General features: G+C 40.4%; 1 long non-coding RNA gene across 1 annotated transcript; it reads right to left on the bottom strand.

The window, feature by feature from the left end:
• Positions 1–11,184: 11,184 nt before the first annotated feature.
• On the bottom strand, positions 11,185–14,285 carry LOC137204080 (uncharacterized). The gene is made up of 2 exons (XR_010933413.1): positions 14,160–14,285; positions 11,185–11,414 (listed from the first exon to the last, which is right to left on the bottom strand). It is a non-coding gene; the product is annotated as an uncharacterized lncRNA (long non-coding RNA).
• Between the last annotated feature and the right edge of the window lie 335 nt (positions 14,286–14,620).

Here is a 14,620-nt window from a genome sequence, read left to right on the forward strand (position 1 = left end):
CTGATACCAGGGACCCCAAAGACTAACCTGCTTTCCTCCCCATTAAAATGGGGGCATAGGGAGATCACTTAAAGTGCAGAGCCCTGACCTGAGTCCACTTCAAGATGAGTTCTGAATGGAATGGCAGAGATGAGGTGAGTAGTACATGGATATCTGGGCAGGGGCTGAAAGGAGCAGAATTGCAGGATTAAAGACAAGGAGGTCTGGGGGAGGGGCGTGTGTGCAGACTTGGGGGGATGGGTACACGCTGTGTATTTCTTTGCATCCTGCACATGACCACTGGAGAGCACTGGCCCAGAGGAACCAGCAAACCAGCAGGGGACCAGTGAAGGAAAGCCAGTCCGCCTCCTGGTCCAGCAGGAGCCACCCACTGGGCTCCAGAGCGGAACAGCCCAGCGATAGGCTGGTGACCACTGATGGGTCACCCAGCCCCGCCCAGTGCCCTCCAGTGCCTCTCCTTTCCCCTCCTCCCCATCTCCTGTCTGCTGACCCATTCACCCACTCCAGAGTTTGTTCTTCTGATTTACTGTTTTCTGCCTTTTTCTTTATTATGTGTTCCTCTCTGCTTTCTTTAAATTAGGAAGGCTTGAAATTATTTTATAAATACATGACTTGAATACTTCATCTGTTTTCTTTCCATATAGAATGCAGTTGAGGGAGTACTTGTATTCTATATAGAAAGAATGCAAGTACTTGTGGTTACAGCTTCAGGTACATAGATTTTAATCTGTAATATTCATGTTTTATTTTTTTCTGTTATTGCACTTTTAATTTCCTCTTTGACCATGTAGTCATTAGCAAGAGTGTTTTTAAGTGTATAAGAAGTTTTTCCTTAAATTTTTGTTATTCGTCCCGTTTTATTATGTTTTCTAAATGAATTGTCGCTGTGGCTCTGAAGGTCATCTCTTGTGTAATGAATACATGAGAATGTGGGGTCTTAGTCGTCTCTTCTAACGTCGTAATTTTAAAGCATTATTTTCTTGATCATTTGTTTCCTGACTTTGGCTGTATAGACTTCATTTTCTTCCCTTTATTCTTTCTTTTTTTGTTCTCTCGTGGTTTAGAAAGTACATGCCATGTTTAAAATTTTACCAGTGGTTAGCTAAAACTTTAAAAATAAATATTGCATTAGTCTAATTAAGGTTTTAAATGGTAGAAATTTTCTCCCTTTATGCAATATAAGGAATTTATTATTTTTTGAAACTTTCTGCTGCATCTCCAGTTTTATTAACCTGTTTATATCCTGTCTTTTAAAACATGTTTTCTATTGTAATTTTTTTATCCTTAATATTTGAAAAAAGTTTTTGGATATTGGTATATGTTTAGTCATTTTTGTGTTTATTACGCATTCTAATCTATCATGAATGACTCACTATTGGTCTTTTTTGGTTTTCTTAATGATCCAGAGCAAGGATTCTCACCCTCTGGCCTATGGGCCAAATCCAGCTGCCACCTGACTGTGTGTGGTCCTGAGCTAAGAATGGTTTTACATTTTTATATGGTTTTTTAAAAATCAGAAGATGAATCATATTTCGTGATTCATTTTCCACAAATAAAGTTTTATTGGCACGCAGCCGTGCCCACTCATTTATGTATTGTCCAAGGCTGCTTTAGCAGTAGCAGAGTTTGTTAGTTGCCATGGAGACCATAGGGCTCACAAAACCTAAAATGTTTACTGTATGGCCCTTCTAGAAAATGTTTGCTTATCTCCGATCTAGAGCAGTGATTCCAGCGTTTTCTCTAGGAACACACATGAAGGATGATATTTATGATGTGTTGGAACCCAGTCCCTCCCCCAGGCCCTGAGTTTGCCCGAAAGTGAAACACTGCAATATTTATAATTGCCAGGGATATCGATGGTGTGTCAATGATGGTGCTTATTACAGGCTGAGTGTACAGCAATGAGGCTGAATTCTATTACCCTAACCTCCCCATCACTCTCAATTAAGCCCATCGGAATGCAAGGGTATGAGAGCCCTCTCGCTCTAGGGATGACCTGAAATCTTGTCTAGTTTATTACGCTTTTGAAGAGTCAGTTGTAAACTCCGTTGCTTTATTGTGATGAACTTTCTCGTGACACCTCTCTCACCTGGAATGTCGTGCACGGTCACTGCTGAAGAGCTGCTTTTCAGGTGCTGGCTCCAGAAAGAGCCCCCCGGGCAGCATGTCTTCTGCGACATGACACATTTGGACCTGTCTCTGTTATTTGCCTCTTTCCTGGTACCACTAAACAAGATGTTCTGGGTCTATTTTTGTTCACCGCAATGCTATATTGATGAAAAAATATATACCCCGACACACTCCCAAGGAAGATCTAGTTCATGGGGTAGATCTCCATCCTTTTCTAATCCTCCTCAAGAAATCGTAATGAATTGGAAACTTCCTGCCCTCCTGGAGATTACAGTGTGAGGCAGTCATTAAACGAAAGAATGAAGATATGGTCTGAGGAGGGCAGTGGGGAAGGAGGGGAGGGACCACTAGAGCCCAACATAACAGGGCCATGTCTTTTGAGAAGTAACACATCAATGGAGCCTTGAAGCCTAACTTGGAGAACGGAAGAAGTGCTTCTAGGAGAAGAAATAAAACACGTGGAGGCCCAAGGGCAAAGGAGCACAGCATGGGGGAGGCACGCAAGGGGTTCAGTACTCAGGCTCAGAGCCTGAGAAGGAGAGGAGGAAGGGCCCGTAGACCTTGTCCAAACAGTGGGCTCGGTCTTCCCAGCAGCAGGCAGCCAGGAAGGATGCTCAGAGCAGGAAAACTGCATTAGGGTTTTTGGAAGATGGCTGCATGGGCTGACGGCAGGTAAGCTGCAGACTGAGGTACAAAATAGGAGACTCAGGTAATCCAGGTGAGTCATGAGTAGGGATACGTCCGAGAAGATGAAGGGAGGCGCAGATCAGGAGATGCGTGAGTGGACGTAGTGGCTGATGGGGGTGAAGCGAGAAAGCAGAGTCACCATCCGTCTCAGGCTCCCAATTCAGGTGCCCCAGACCGAGACAGGATGGCTGGAAAAGGGAAGCCTCAGAGCGGAAAGTGGTCCCTGGAGATGGCGTGGGTGAGGGCGAGGGTCTCTACCCCCAAGCAGCAAGGCCCAGGGGTTCTCCTGAGGGGTGAGCTGTCTCCCAAATTATTCTCTTACCACGCTCTGTTTGTTTCCTCTGAGGCCCTGAAAACCATCTGTGATCACTTAATTTACCTATTTCTTACTTTTTCAGTGTCTATAGTATTTTCCTGGGCTGCTGTAGCAAATGACCTCAAACCTCATGGCTTAAAACGAGAGGAACTTATTCTCTCTCAGTTCTGGAGGCTGGAAGTCTGGAATGAGTAGCAGTGCTTGAAATCAAAGGGGAGAGGCTGTTCTTATGTCCTCTGGCTTCTGGTGGTCCCGGGCGCTGGGGCAGCATCACTCCGTCTCTGTCCCTGGGGTCCCAGGGTGCCTCCCCTTCCGGAGCTCAGCCTCCCTCTGACCCTCAGTTTTAAGGACACTGGGTGCACTGAGGGGCACGTGGATAACCAAGATAATCTCCCCTGCAGATCCTTCACTTGATCCCACCTGCAAAGTCGCTTTTTGCTTTTTAGGCAAGTAGTCACAGGGACCAGGAGTTAGGATGTGGATGCCTTTTTTGTCGGGGCGTGGGGTGCAGGGCAGGGGCAGCTGTTCTTCACCCCAACTCACTGAACGCATTAAGTTCTCTCTAGAACTTAATGTCCCTGAGGGCAGACACTCTGCCGGTCACCATGACCACGCATCCCCTCCACTAGCTCAGTGGTTGACACCTAGGAAGTATTTAATATAGATTCCTCAAACTCAACGGCATGATTGAAAATGTTATTTTCTTTCCCTAACCTCTTTAAAAGAAGGTAACAGTAACTTTCCGCGTGGCAGGTCTAATACACGTTGCCTTCTCTCACTGATGCGCCTTTGCTAAGCCCCTCTGGTGTCCACTGTTCTTTCCACGAACTCCTGAGTCATTTGGCTTCTCTTGAAGGCCGTGGGGAGACTGTGAGGCTTGATAATTTGGGAGACATGAGATTGTCATTTGGGACCATGCGGGATCGCCTTGTTTGGGAGCGAGCGGGGGCCGGGTACCCTCCTCACCATGTCCAGGGTAGCAAGCCTGCTAGGGGATGATGGGCAGCTGGACAGCGTCTCACTGCACGATGCCTTCGTGTGCTGGTTGCTGGAAATCAGCATTTTCACCAAGCGTCAGGCACAGTCGAGTTGTGGAAGGTGGTGGTGGTGATATTCAGGTCAGGCATGAGATCGGGGTTACATCCTGGGGACCTCGATCCCGTGGCTCATGTGCTATTCGCATCAGGGCACAGAACTAGCACGGAATTACGCACACGTTTTTACTTCTGTGCATGGGAAAATGACGGGACCTGTGGCTTCCTGATTCTGTATAGTTGTGTTTTTAGATAGTTCCACTAAATATCAAAATTGATCCTGGCCGTGAAATACATGGATGTGTAATCTGAGAATGCTTTCTTGCTGCTGTCCCCATCAAACTTATAAACATAAATTAAAGATGATTTGAAGTTCTCCTTGTTAGCTTCTCAATGATAAGAGTATTTTGCTTGGCTTATTTTGACCCTGGGAAGATATCTAAAATCTCACGTCTTCACGAATTGAGAACCAAGCACCAAACACGATTTCTTCTCCTTCAAGCGTGGCCTGTTCCGAATATTAAAGCTGAAATATCTCCCAGGCCATGGCTCTCCTGCATGGAACTCCAGGTTATAATCATGGAAATAAGTGTTTCCGGTCTTGGGCTTCCTCCATGTTGCATCCACTTTAACGCCCCATGGAGCTGGGAGACCTCAGCTCTTGAGATACGAAAGCTGTGGTCCAGCCAAATCCTTTAAGAGCAGTGCTTCCATAATTTAAAAGAAGTAAGATGTTTACTTACTTGCTGTGTCCCTGGAAAGTCTGCTTGGCAACATCATCACAGTCTTCATCATCATCATTATAAGCAGCAGCATCAATATTGTAGCAGCTGACATTTGTGGGCCATTTATCTGTGCCAAGTACTGTGCTAAGCACCTTGCAGGCATTATCTTATGAAATTATAGTAATAATCCAATTAACATCCCGTTTTTAAGTGAGTATGCTGAGGCTCAGAGAGGTTAAGTAATTTATCCAAAGTAACACAGCTGGGACCTGAGGGGCTGGAGCTAGAGTCTAAAATGCCACATTCCACAGTCTTGAAATCTACCCAACTGGTCTCCTGTTGTCATTGTTGTAACAAGCACATCCTTTCATGATCTACTGCAAAACAAACTTGGCCTGTTTATTTGAAATAAATAGAATCCATACATTTCCTACAATTGTTTAAAATTGAAAATAAATGCTTAAGGGTGATCTGACCTTCCACCAGAAGCATAAAGTATAGGTTTGTCCTGCAAACATTTTAAATGTTAAATCTCCACACATACCCATATTTTTTATTGAAAACGATCACATTTTTGTAATTTCAAAGGTAGGCTACATTTCTTCTGGTTAATGAAGCTGAGTTACCACGAAATGCTGCTCATTTGTCCCAGGACTCTATAAACCCTGCATTCCTGGGTCATTCAGAGGACTGCATTTTTAACATCGAGAAAATGGTTCTTCCGACAGGGAAAGTAATTTACCTGAGCGCGTAAGAAAGGCAGTTGGGATTTGAACCCAGATTGTGTTTATTCCAAAGTCTATGCTCGTCTGACTAGAATGAGAAAATATTATCTTCAATTGGTAAGAATTGAAAAAAAAAAGTTATTCTTGACACGACTCACTTAAATACTGTTTGAAGGACTTTGGTCTGACAGCATTCCTCTGAATTTTGAATTAGCTTTAATCCTGCTTTGTCGTTAAACTTAACATTTGAGATAAATAATAAATAAGAAAACAAAATTACAAACAATAAAAACATTTTTTATGGAATTATAAAGTTTTTCAAATCGGGTCAATGTGTTCTTGGTTAGAAATCATACATAAATTGAACTCAACCAAATTCTATGGCTCCTAAATCTTAGAAACTGGGCATTTATTTATTTTTAAATTTTTTTGTTGGGCCATTTATTTTCAATTCTAAGCATTTTACATGGTTCCTGACTTATATATATTCAAATATTGTATGAATTTGATAACAATCCTGTTAATTTTAAGGTAAATAGGATGAGACACCTGGTTATGATGGAAAATTAACAATTTCAAATGATATTTTAATATTCTAATACCCAGGAGAAATTTAGGTAGCCATTATCATGATGTCAACAACGTTGTCCGGCTTAGAGATTTTTATTAAAAATGTGGACAGACACACTGATGGCATTTTGCTTCATAAATGACAAGAGAAATAAAAAAAGCAGTGAGAACTTATTTAGTTTGAAAATTGTATTGATCCCTTTCTCCTCTTATGTTAGTCTGGCCAGTAAACTTTCTCTTTGTCCAATTACACAGAGAAAGAAATAAAAATTGTACATTTAGTATTTCAATATTGAAGTTCTAGTATAAGCTTCAAACCTACCACTTTACATTTACCATAGAAATTGCGTTCCCGTGGACAATTTGAAAGGATTTTACAAAAATTAATTACTTAAAAATGCATTGCATTTAAAAATCTATTGCCTTCTCTGACTACTTTAAAGTTCCTTTCAGACATTTTCATTTATCTTACAACTCTCTTGTTTGAAACAATAAAATGGTTTATTATATAGTTTTGAACGAGAAAACTTGCTGAAAAAATAACTGTTTATTCAACATTAACTATATAAAAATACATACATCTTCAACTTACTTAATCCAAATACTGAAGAAATTCCTCATTCACTACTATAAATATATATGTATAGGATAATAAATCCATATTTACTTTATTTCTCTTTTGGATTTGCAAAAATAATTTCCTTTTTCATGCTTCCATGGTGAGACGCTTACTACCTTGGTTTCCTTGGTCCTTTCTTTCTTCCTTCCTCCCTGCCTCCCTCCCTCCTTCCCTCCCCCCTTTCCTTCTTTCCTTCTTTCCTTCCTTCCTTCCTTCCTTGCTTTTCATGGGTATGTTTTTGTGGTGTAGGGTAACTTTAATGTGACTCTTAACCCACAAATCCTGGGAGGGCCTGACTTTAGCTCACAAAATTTTTAAACACCATGGTAGGGTCATTGGTATCAGCAAGTACCAACCCTTGGCTTTTAAGGATGCTACCATGTCCCTGAGGAGACAGGACATATAGATGTCCAGGACAAAACCATGGTGGAGTGTTGCACAACCACGTGGAGAGGAATTTGCGACGCCCTGTGCTATTGCTTGTTTGATTGTTGCAGGAGGGGCGGGGGAACTAATCCTGGAAGAACACAGATTGCTATGGGCTGGAGAGAGATTTCCTTTACATTGGCATTCTTACTGTCTGGTGGCAAACAATGAAGAAAATCCATGTTTCTGACTCATCCTAGATATCTCACAAGGACCCGTGACAAGATTCTCTATTTCCTGAGTATTATTATATTAATAAATTTAAGAGGAAATTGTGGGAAAAAAAGCAGCACCTGAGATGTTTATGTTTACCATGATCTCAATTTGATTAACAGTTAAAACCAGGTTTCTGTGGAGGGTCCTGTGTTTGGCTGATTTGTTTGTTTTGGTGGTTGTTTCCTTTTGCTGCTTCTTGAAGCTTCTTCTGGTTTCAGAGACTAGATACCAGGAAGATGGAAACTCATCAATAATTCCTTCAAGTCTTCAAAATCTTGAAATCATTTTTCCAGCTTTATTAAGAATCTCCATTTCTTCTCCCAAAGAATGACAAAAGAACATGTGCCCATGTTAAAAAAAAAAAAACAAAAAAACCCAAACACTTTTGCCAGCAATTTTTCTAATAAGGTAATTTAAACAGATCAGATGTCTGAGAGAAGTGAATATATTACCTGGGGACTTTTTGCTGAAGTGGATGCATTCCTGGCCTTCTACTTTCCTCCCAATGATTAAACTTAAAAGTATGAGCTGGGCCAAATGTGCAGATATGGAATTCACTAAGTTACTTCCTCCGACTTCCTTATTTCTCAGGCAGCAATAATTTGATTATAATTGAGCTTCATAATTGGGCAACATACACATATATATTCTGAACAGATTTCTACTTATACAAGTGTGCTTTCCTCTGAAAAGCAGAATGCATGTGTTTAATTTGCACACATATTTATCCTAGCTTACTTGATTAAAAAAATAAAATAAGTAAGTCCAATAAACTACCCTTACTTCTGGTGGGAAACACATTTCAAACTCCAGGGAGGGCAGAAAAGCACCCAGTGTGATTCATAGAGCTCATTACTGAGTCTCTCCTCCGACCACCACACACCTCAGAAGGTCTCATTATCCCCCTTCTGTGAGAAATGAGAGAAGTGAAATAAGGAGTGAAATATGAAAAAAGCGAAACTTTGGTGGACGTCTGAAGTTGGCTAAGGCTTTATTATTTAGGTAACTTCTGGTGCTTTCCTCTGGGCTTACAGTACAGACCTAGGAAGAGACATATAGTAACTGAATTGTTTCAGCTTTTCCAAATAGCATTGAAATGGACTTAATTGTTACACAGAGGAAAACCCATATGTCTCCAGAGACTATTAGTGTCATTGAAAGGGCTAAATGTATCAGAAAACCTGTCTTTAACAGAATAAAATTGTGCAGACCAACACAATTTTAGCTAATGTTTTCCACATTTCTTGAAAAAAGAGAGAAAAAAAGCAAGAAGGAAAGAAAGAAAAGAAAAAAGAGAAAGAAGGAAAACATTGGCTGTAAAGTAAGTCTATTAGGTGCCTAAATTATTAGGAACACTTTAATTCTGTAGACGTCAAACAGCTTTTTAAACATTAAAAGGAGTTTGTAGCAAGGTAGGTGCAAGGTAGATTTGAATACAAATTCCAATTCTACAAGGTAAATCTAGCCTATTATGTTTCTTTCATACTGTGGATTTAAACCAAAAATAAAATCTAACTTACACAAGGAACACATTCAGACCCCTTCCATTTTGTGCCTGCAAAATGGGAGGGAACTTTGTAGCTGGTTTCATTGACGCTTTAGTTTCATTCTATTTTTTGTTCTGGGGAAATACTTCCCCATGATATTTTTCTTATTGTTACATGTGTTGTACTTGTTGAACGTGGGCTTTGTTCCCTTTTGAGTAAAGTAAATAATGGTAGCCCTCTTCCAAAGCCGAAAATGGTAGAGAGAAAGGTTTAAGCATTGCTTTTATTCCATCAAAGAGACAAAAGGATATTTCTTTCCTCTAAAGAAGTTCAGAGTATAATAGGGAAAAATCAAGAACAGAGAAAAATAGTGAATCAAACCTCAATTGAAAGAACAAATCTTTCTATTTATCCGTCTCATCTTTTCACTGGGGTTGTATATCAGCTATCAAGAAAGCTATTTCAAGTAACTCTGCTAACATAATTGTTGTTTTATAAGTTGAGTTGCTATGGTGATGCATGACGTAATCATCTATTACCGTCACAATCAGTTAGTTTTTCATACCTAGCCAGGATATTATTTTCCCCTCTTTTCTCCATTAGTCTGGGAGAAAACAAAATGAAACAAAATAAAACTATGTATATATTGTTTCATTCTTTTGGAAAGCCTCGAATCGGGACATAATTACCCACATGTAGGAGCTTTTCCTGTAACTGAAAAGTTTCAGCTTTTCATGCAACTGCAGCTATTATCACACGGTCCTCATCAGAATACCCGTGCATGGAAACGATTGTAATTTCTTCATTGTTCGCTCTTAAAATGAACGTGCAGCATGCACGTTTCCAGAAGATAGGGACTGAGGGGGGCCCGAAGGAGACAGGCTGGTTGGGGAGCACAGCTTTGCCATCGGCAAGTTCAAAACAAGCAAGGCTTTGGCAATGCTTTTGCTGTCAGTGACTGGCTGCCTCACCGCTGTAAATCTAGAAGTCTCCCAGAATCATGTCATCCCAGGAGTGTTAGGAGACAAGGAAAACACAAGTTAAGGAGTGCACGCGCTTTAATGAGCGGTCCACCTGATACATCGCCCTAGTGATGGGCCCCAGGGTACCAGGATGCCCTTCACAATGTGACTTTGCCATATCACCCCCGTACACGCGACCTCCCAGGATGACCTCAGACGCTGCACACAAAGTCAAGGACTGCCCACCGCAGGGATCCCGGGGCAGAAGGGTCCGTAAGGGCACTGACCTTCGCAGTTGTGTGGACCAGAGGACAAGCACACTTAGCCAGCAATAGACAGAGGACCACTGCGGCTGGCAGCATTGGCCGTGGTTCCTTCTGTGAGTAATTCTTCACCCACCAAGTCCCCCCCACCCCCCGCCACCACCCAGTGAGTCTCCAGTTCCGAACTGGCCTCTGCCGTCTCCATCCCAGCACCACACACGTGGGCATATCTGTCATCGCTTATCTTTGCTTCTGCTCTTCCTTGAAACCCTCGGTTCTCTTGCTTCCCTTCCCCACCCTTTTAAAATCCCAGTTTATCTCCCCACGTGCCTCCCAGAAGCCACGAGGCAGTTTTCATCTTCTTCCAGCCTTGTATTTCTGTGCTCTGGGTCCCTCTTTGCTTGCACTAATTCCCGTGTTCATCAAGTTTTTAGCGTGAGAAGATAAATTCTCTTTCTCTCTCTCCCTCTCCAGGCTCCATGTGCCTCTTGAAGTTGGAGACCACTTCTTGCTCATCCTTGTAGCTCCCAGTGGGTCTAGCACAGTGTTTGGGACCTATTGGTAGAAAGCTTTTCATTTGTGAGAAAAAGAAATCAAATTCAAACCCAGTCCTATCGCATATGTCTATTTAAAATAGTTACCACACTGAAATTTTCAGATAGTATGCGACCTTGTACTCTTTTAAGCATCTTTACCCCCGTCTCCCGTACACCAACCCCTGAACCCGGCCATCATTTTTTCATTTTGTTTGCTATTATCCAGGGAACAGATTTTTTCAAATTGTAGAATTTAAATATATACTGGCCCTGAATTAAGTCACTCTCTTTGCCAGTTTAGGAAAAGCCCCAAATTCCACTATTCCCTGCACTCTTGTATATTTTCCTTGATACATATCATAGAAAGAATTGCTGAAATCTTCTGAAAAACACATAATAAATTCGGTGCTTCTCCTTTCTTATGGTTTTGTGTTATACTTAGAAATATGGTAGTTCCATTTCATTTTTATATTCCCATAAGCATGGCATGGAAGCAGTGAGTAAGTATTTATTGAATGTGAGGAGAAAGGAAGAAATAAAGGAAGGAAAGAGGAAAAGAGGAAAAAGGAAGGAAGGAAGGGGAGGGAGGGAGGGAGGAGTGTGGGAAGAAAAACAGGGCATCATTTCTTGTTTTCTTCACTTGCTGATCGACACATAGCTCCTCCTCCTGGTTTCAAGACCCAGTGGATGGCTTCGTCTTCTGAGTTTCAGTGCAACTCTAAGGGTTGTGATGAAGTTACAGGATAAGTTACTAAAGAGAAAACCCAAAGGATTCATATTCTAAAATGAAACAATTACAGTTATGGCCACATGCTACTGTGGGCAGATGTAATAACTTTCCTTTCCAATTCATTGATTTTCAGGCAGTTTAGGGCTAGTTACGCACAGAAGTACATTTGCAATTCACAGATGCCCAACCTACCTTTCTTCCGTCATTCTCATCGTGATACTTTCTTCACAAATGGTGTTTAGCGGCACCCTTCTTTCTAGTGGCTTTAAATTAAAAAGCACTTGGACGCTTACTAATTTCAGATTAGATGCTCTGGGTCAGGACTGAGCTGGCTGCAGAATCATTAGGATGTGGGCATTACATATCTGCTTCCGGTATTGACTGGACCTGGGGAGAGCAGGAGATCAGGGGCTGGTCCTGCAGATGGCGGCTGTCTTTATGGACGATGAGATGATGCAGGGAAGGCTTCTTTATGGTGGACTGCCCCAGGTGATGCAATCAGTCTCTGACTGTAATTTTGAGATGAATTCAAGGCATGGCTGAGATTTTGAAACCTTCATTTTGTTTCCCCAGTGCACAGTGCTTGGCAGGTTCCAAAGCTCCCTGTTCAATGAACTAGTATAACGTCGCTTCCTTTGTAAAGCACTTTACTGTTGACAGGGATTTCTTCCGTTTACACAGGGCTTATTTATTTTTCTTTCTGAGTTTGAGCTTCAAAACCCACATTTTGAAATGGTTATTTTTTATACCCATTTTACAGATGAGGAAAAAAAAAAGAAATTTGATGACTTGCTCAAAGTCTTTTGGTCAATCACAGAGCTTAGAACTACAAATCAGGTCATTAGACGCCACAGTAGTTTGTTTGTTTTTTTTTTAAATATTCCTCATAATTCAATACAAACACAATTATCCATCCTTATAGATTTAGGTGGTGCATTTTCAAGTGACTCAGTCTCCTCATTAACATTTGTGATTCTACAATAATTTTGTCCCTAATTCCAGAACCATGGCCTGAAGAAAGTGTCATTTGTGGATACTTTAGTTGAATAAGACAATGATTACGGATGTTCTTTCTTCCTTACCTTGCTGAGATCTTAAAGCACATATGAATAATTTTGGCCGTGGCTGGATTTTGTGAGCCTGTGGGTACCATTCATTTCAACCACAGTGTGTGTCATTGACGGTTTTGATTGGCCAGCATCGCTCATCTCTAAATCTCTCTTCGGCTATAGTGAAGCGGGTTACTTTTATTTCCTTTCTACCAGTTTGTAGGCAGGAGTATAATTTAGTGACTTGATGTCATAAACAGTTCTTTCATTCAAAAAGCTTTATAGAGGGATTACCCACAACAGACAGGCACATTGGTATAGATGAGTCACCTAAAACAATTTCCTCATTCCAAGGAAATTTTGCAAGCTTGTCGAGGCAAATTTTCCCTCTCATCACAAAATGTGTAATGAAAAAAATCTTCACTGGTTTTCTTTGAGCTAGATGTCTGAATTGGTGTATCAATGTCATACCAATTAAAGAATGAGACAAGAAAAAGATGTTAAAATATTCCTCCTGAAGAAATTAATGGTCAAAAAAACTGTGTTGATACTTGGGATGCATTGGAATTTTAAGATTCAATGTTAAAATTCTTTAATAGTTCCCTTTCAACTCCAACCAATATTTCTTTTGACTTTGAAAAAGTTAAATAGATTTTCTTCTTTATAAAAGTATACTTTGAGGAAAAACTGAAAATACCCCCCAATACAGATATAAATGAAAAGTTTCCATAACATGCACCTAACATATTCCTGAGTATTTCCTTGAGTCTTTTCTCCATTTCAAACTTTTTTACTTAACTGATGTTGTCTTCTCTAGGAAATTTATATCCAAGTTAACATATCATAGGCATGTTCTATTGCATCGATGGTCAAAGTTTATGTAACCCATGGCTATTCATGGACATATAGGTAATTTTTGTCAGGATAAAATATAACCACAAGACATACATATCATTTGTATATTACTTACATTCATATTAATATATAAATATTTGCTTGTGAAATATAAATACATGGCTATGTATTTCTAAAAAAAAAAAGGTATTTATCAAATAATTTTCCCACCTGTTATTTGCCCAAGTAGGCAGACATGAAATTTTATTTATAAATTTATGGATATAAAGAAGAGTCATATTTTTGTGTAATCAGGTTTAGTCATATTTTCTTTAATTTTAGGTAGAGAAATTTATTTTCGAATAAATAACACTTGTTATATGCTTTGGCTATCTTTCTAAAGATAGAATCAGGGATCCGATGGGCATGAATGCCTTTTAAGACTGTTGCAGTATTTCGTTGTTTGGAGTGGTTTTACCAATTCCTCCTCCCACCCACGGAGTCCAAGCTTTCAAGGCTCACTGCACCCATACTAGCCTTAAGTATTATAATTGTAAGTTATTCATCATTCTATTCTAATTCTAAAATGAACACATCTTCATCACAGAAAATTTGGAAAATACCACTGACTATAAAGAAAACAATAGAAATTGTTGCTGTCACTGGACCCAAGGATAAGTACTGTGAGCAATTTTGCTGAGTCACCTTCCTGCCCGCTTCCCTGGAGACTTACTTTACATATGAATTTTCATGCCGCTTGTATTCACTGAACATTACATGTGAGCGTTTCCCCACATCATTAAATAGTATGTACCCACATAATCTAATGGCCGCTATGGCGTTGTCAAACCTGTAATTAGTCATTCTTCTCCTTGAACGTGGAGGATGCTTCCAATTTTCCACAATTGTAAAAAAAGGACGTTGTAACAAATATCTTTGAAAACAGGCGTTTAACAGCATCTCTTTTTATTTCCTGAGGAACATTTCTAGAATGGAATTATTGGGCTCAAAGGATATAAATTATATAACTTCACTTCTATTTTCAAATGACTAACGTCATGGATAGGAAAGACTATCCAGGGTGTGGTCTCTTTCCTCTGCCAGTGTCCACGCAGTGTCACAACAGGTGCTGTGGTCATCCAGGTCCCAGGGTGAGACAGTGCAGAGCAAAGCCCCCAGTTGGCCCCCAAAGGACACATAATAAGAGCAAGAAATAAACCCAGTCCTTCTAAGTTCTCAAGGCAATGTAGCATCCTCTGATCAAGATGTTGCCATTTTACTCAAGTTATAGTTTTTAAAAATTATCAATCA

The sequence above is a fragment of the Pseudorca crassidens genome, chromosome 12 (assembly GCF_039906515.1).
Source record: "Pseudorca crassidens isolate mPseCra1 chromosome 12, mPseCra1.hap1, whole genome shotgun sequence".
Lineage (NCBI taxonomy): Eukaryota > Metazoa > Chordata > Mammalia > Artiodactyla > Delphinidae > Pseudorca > Pseudorca crassidens.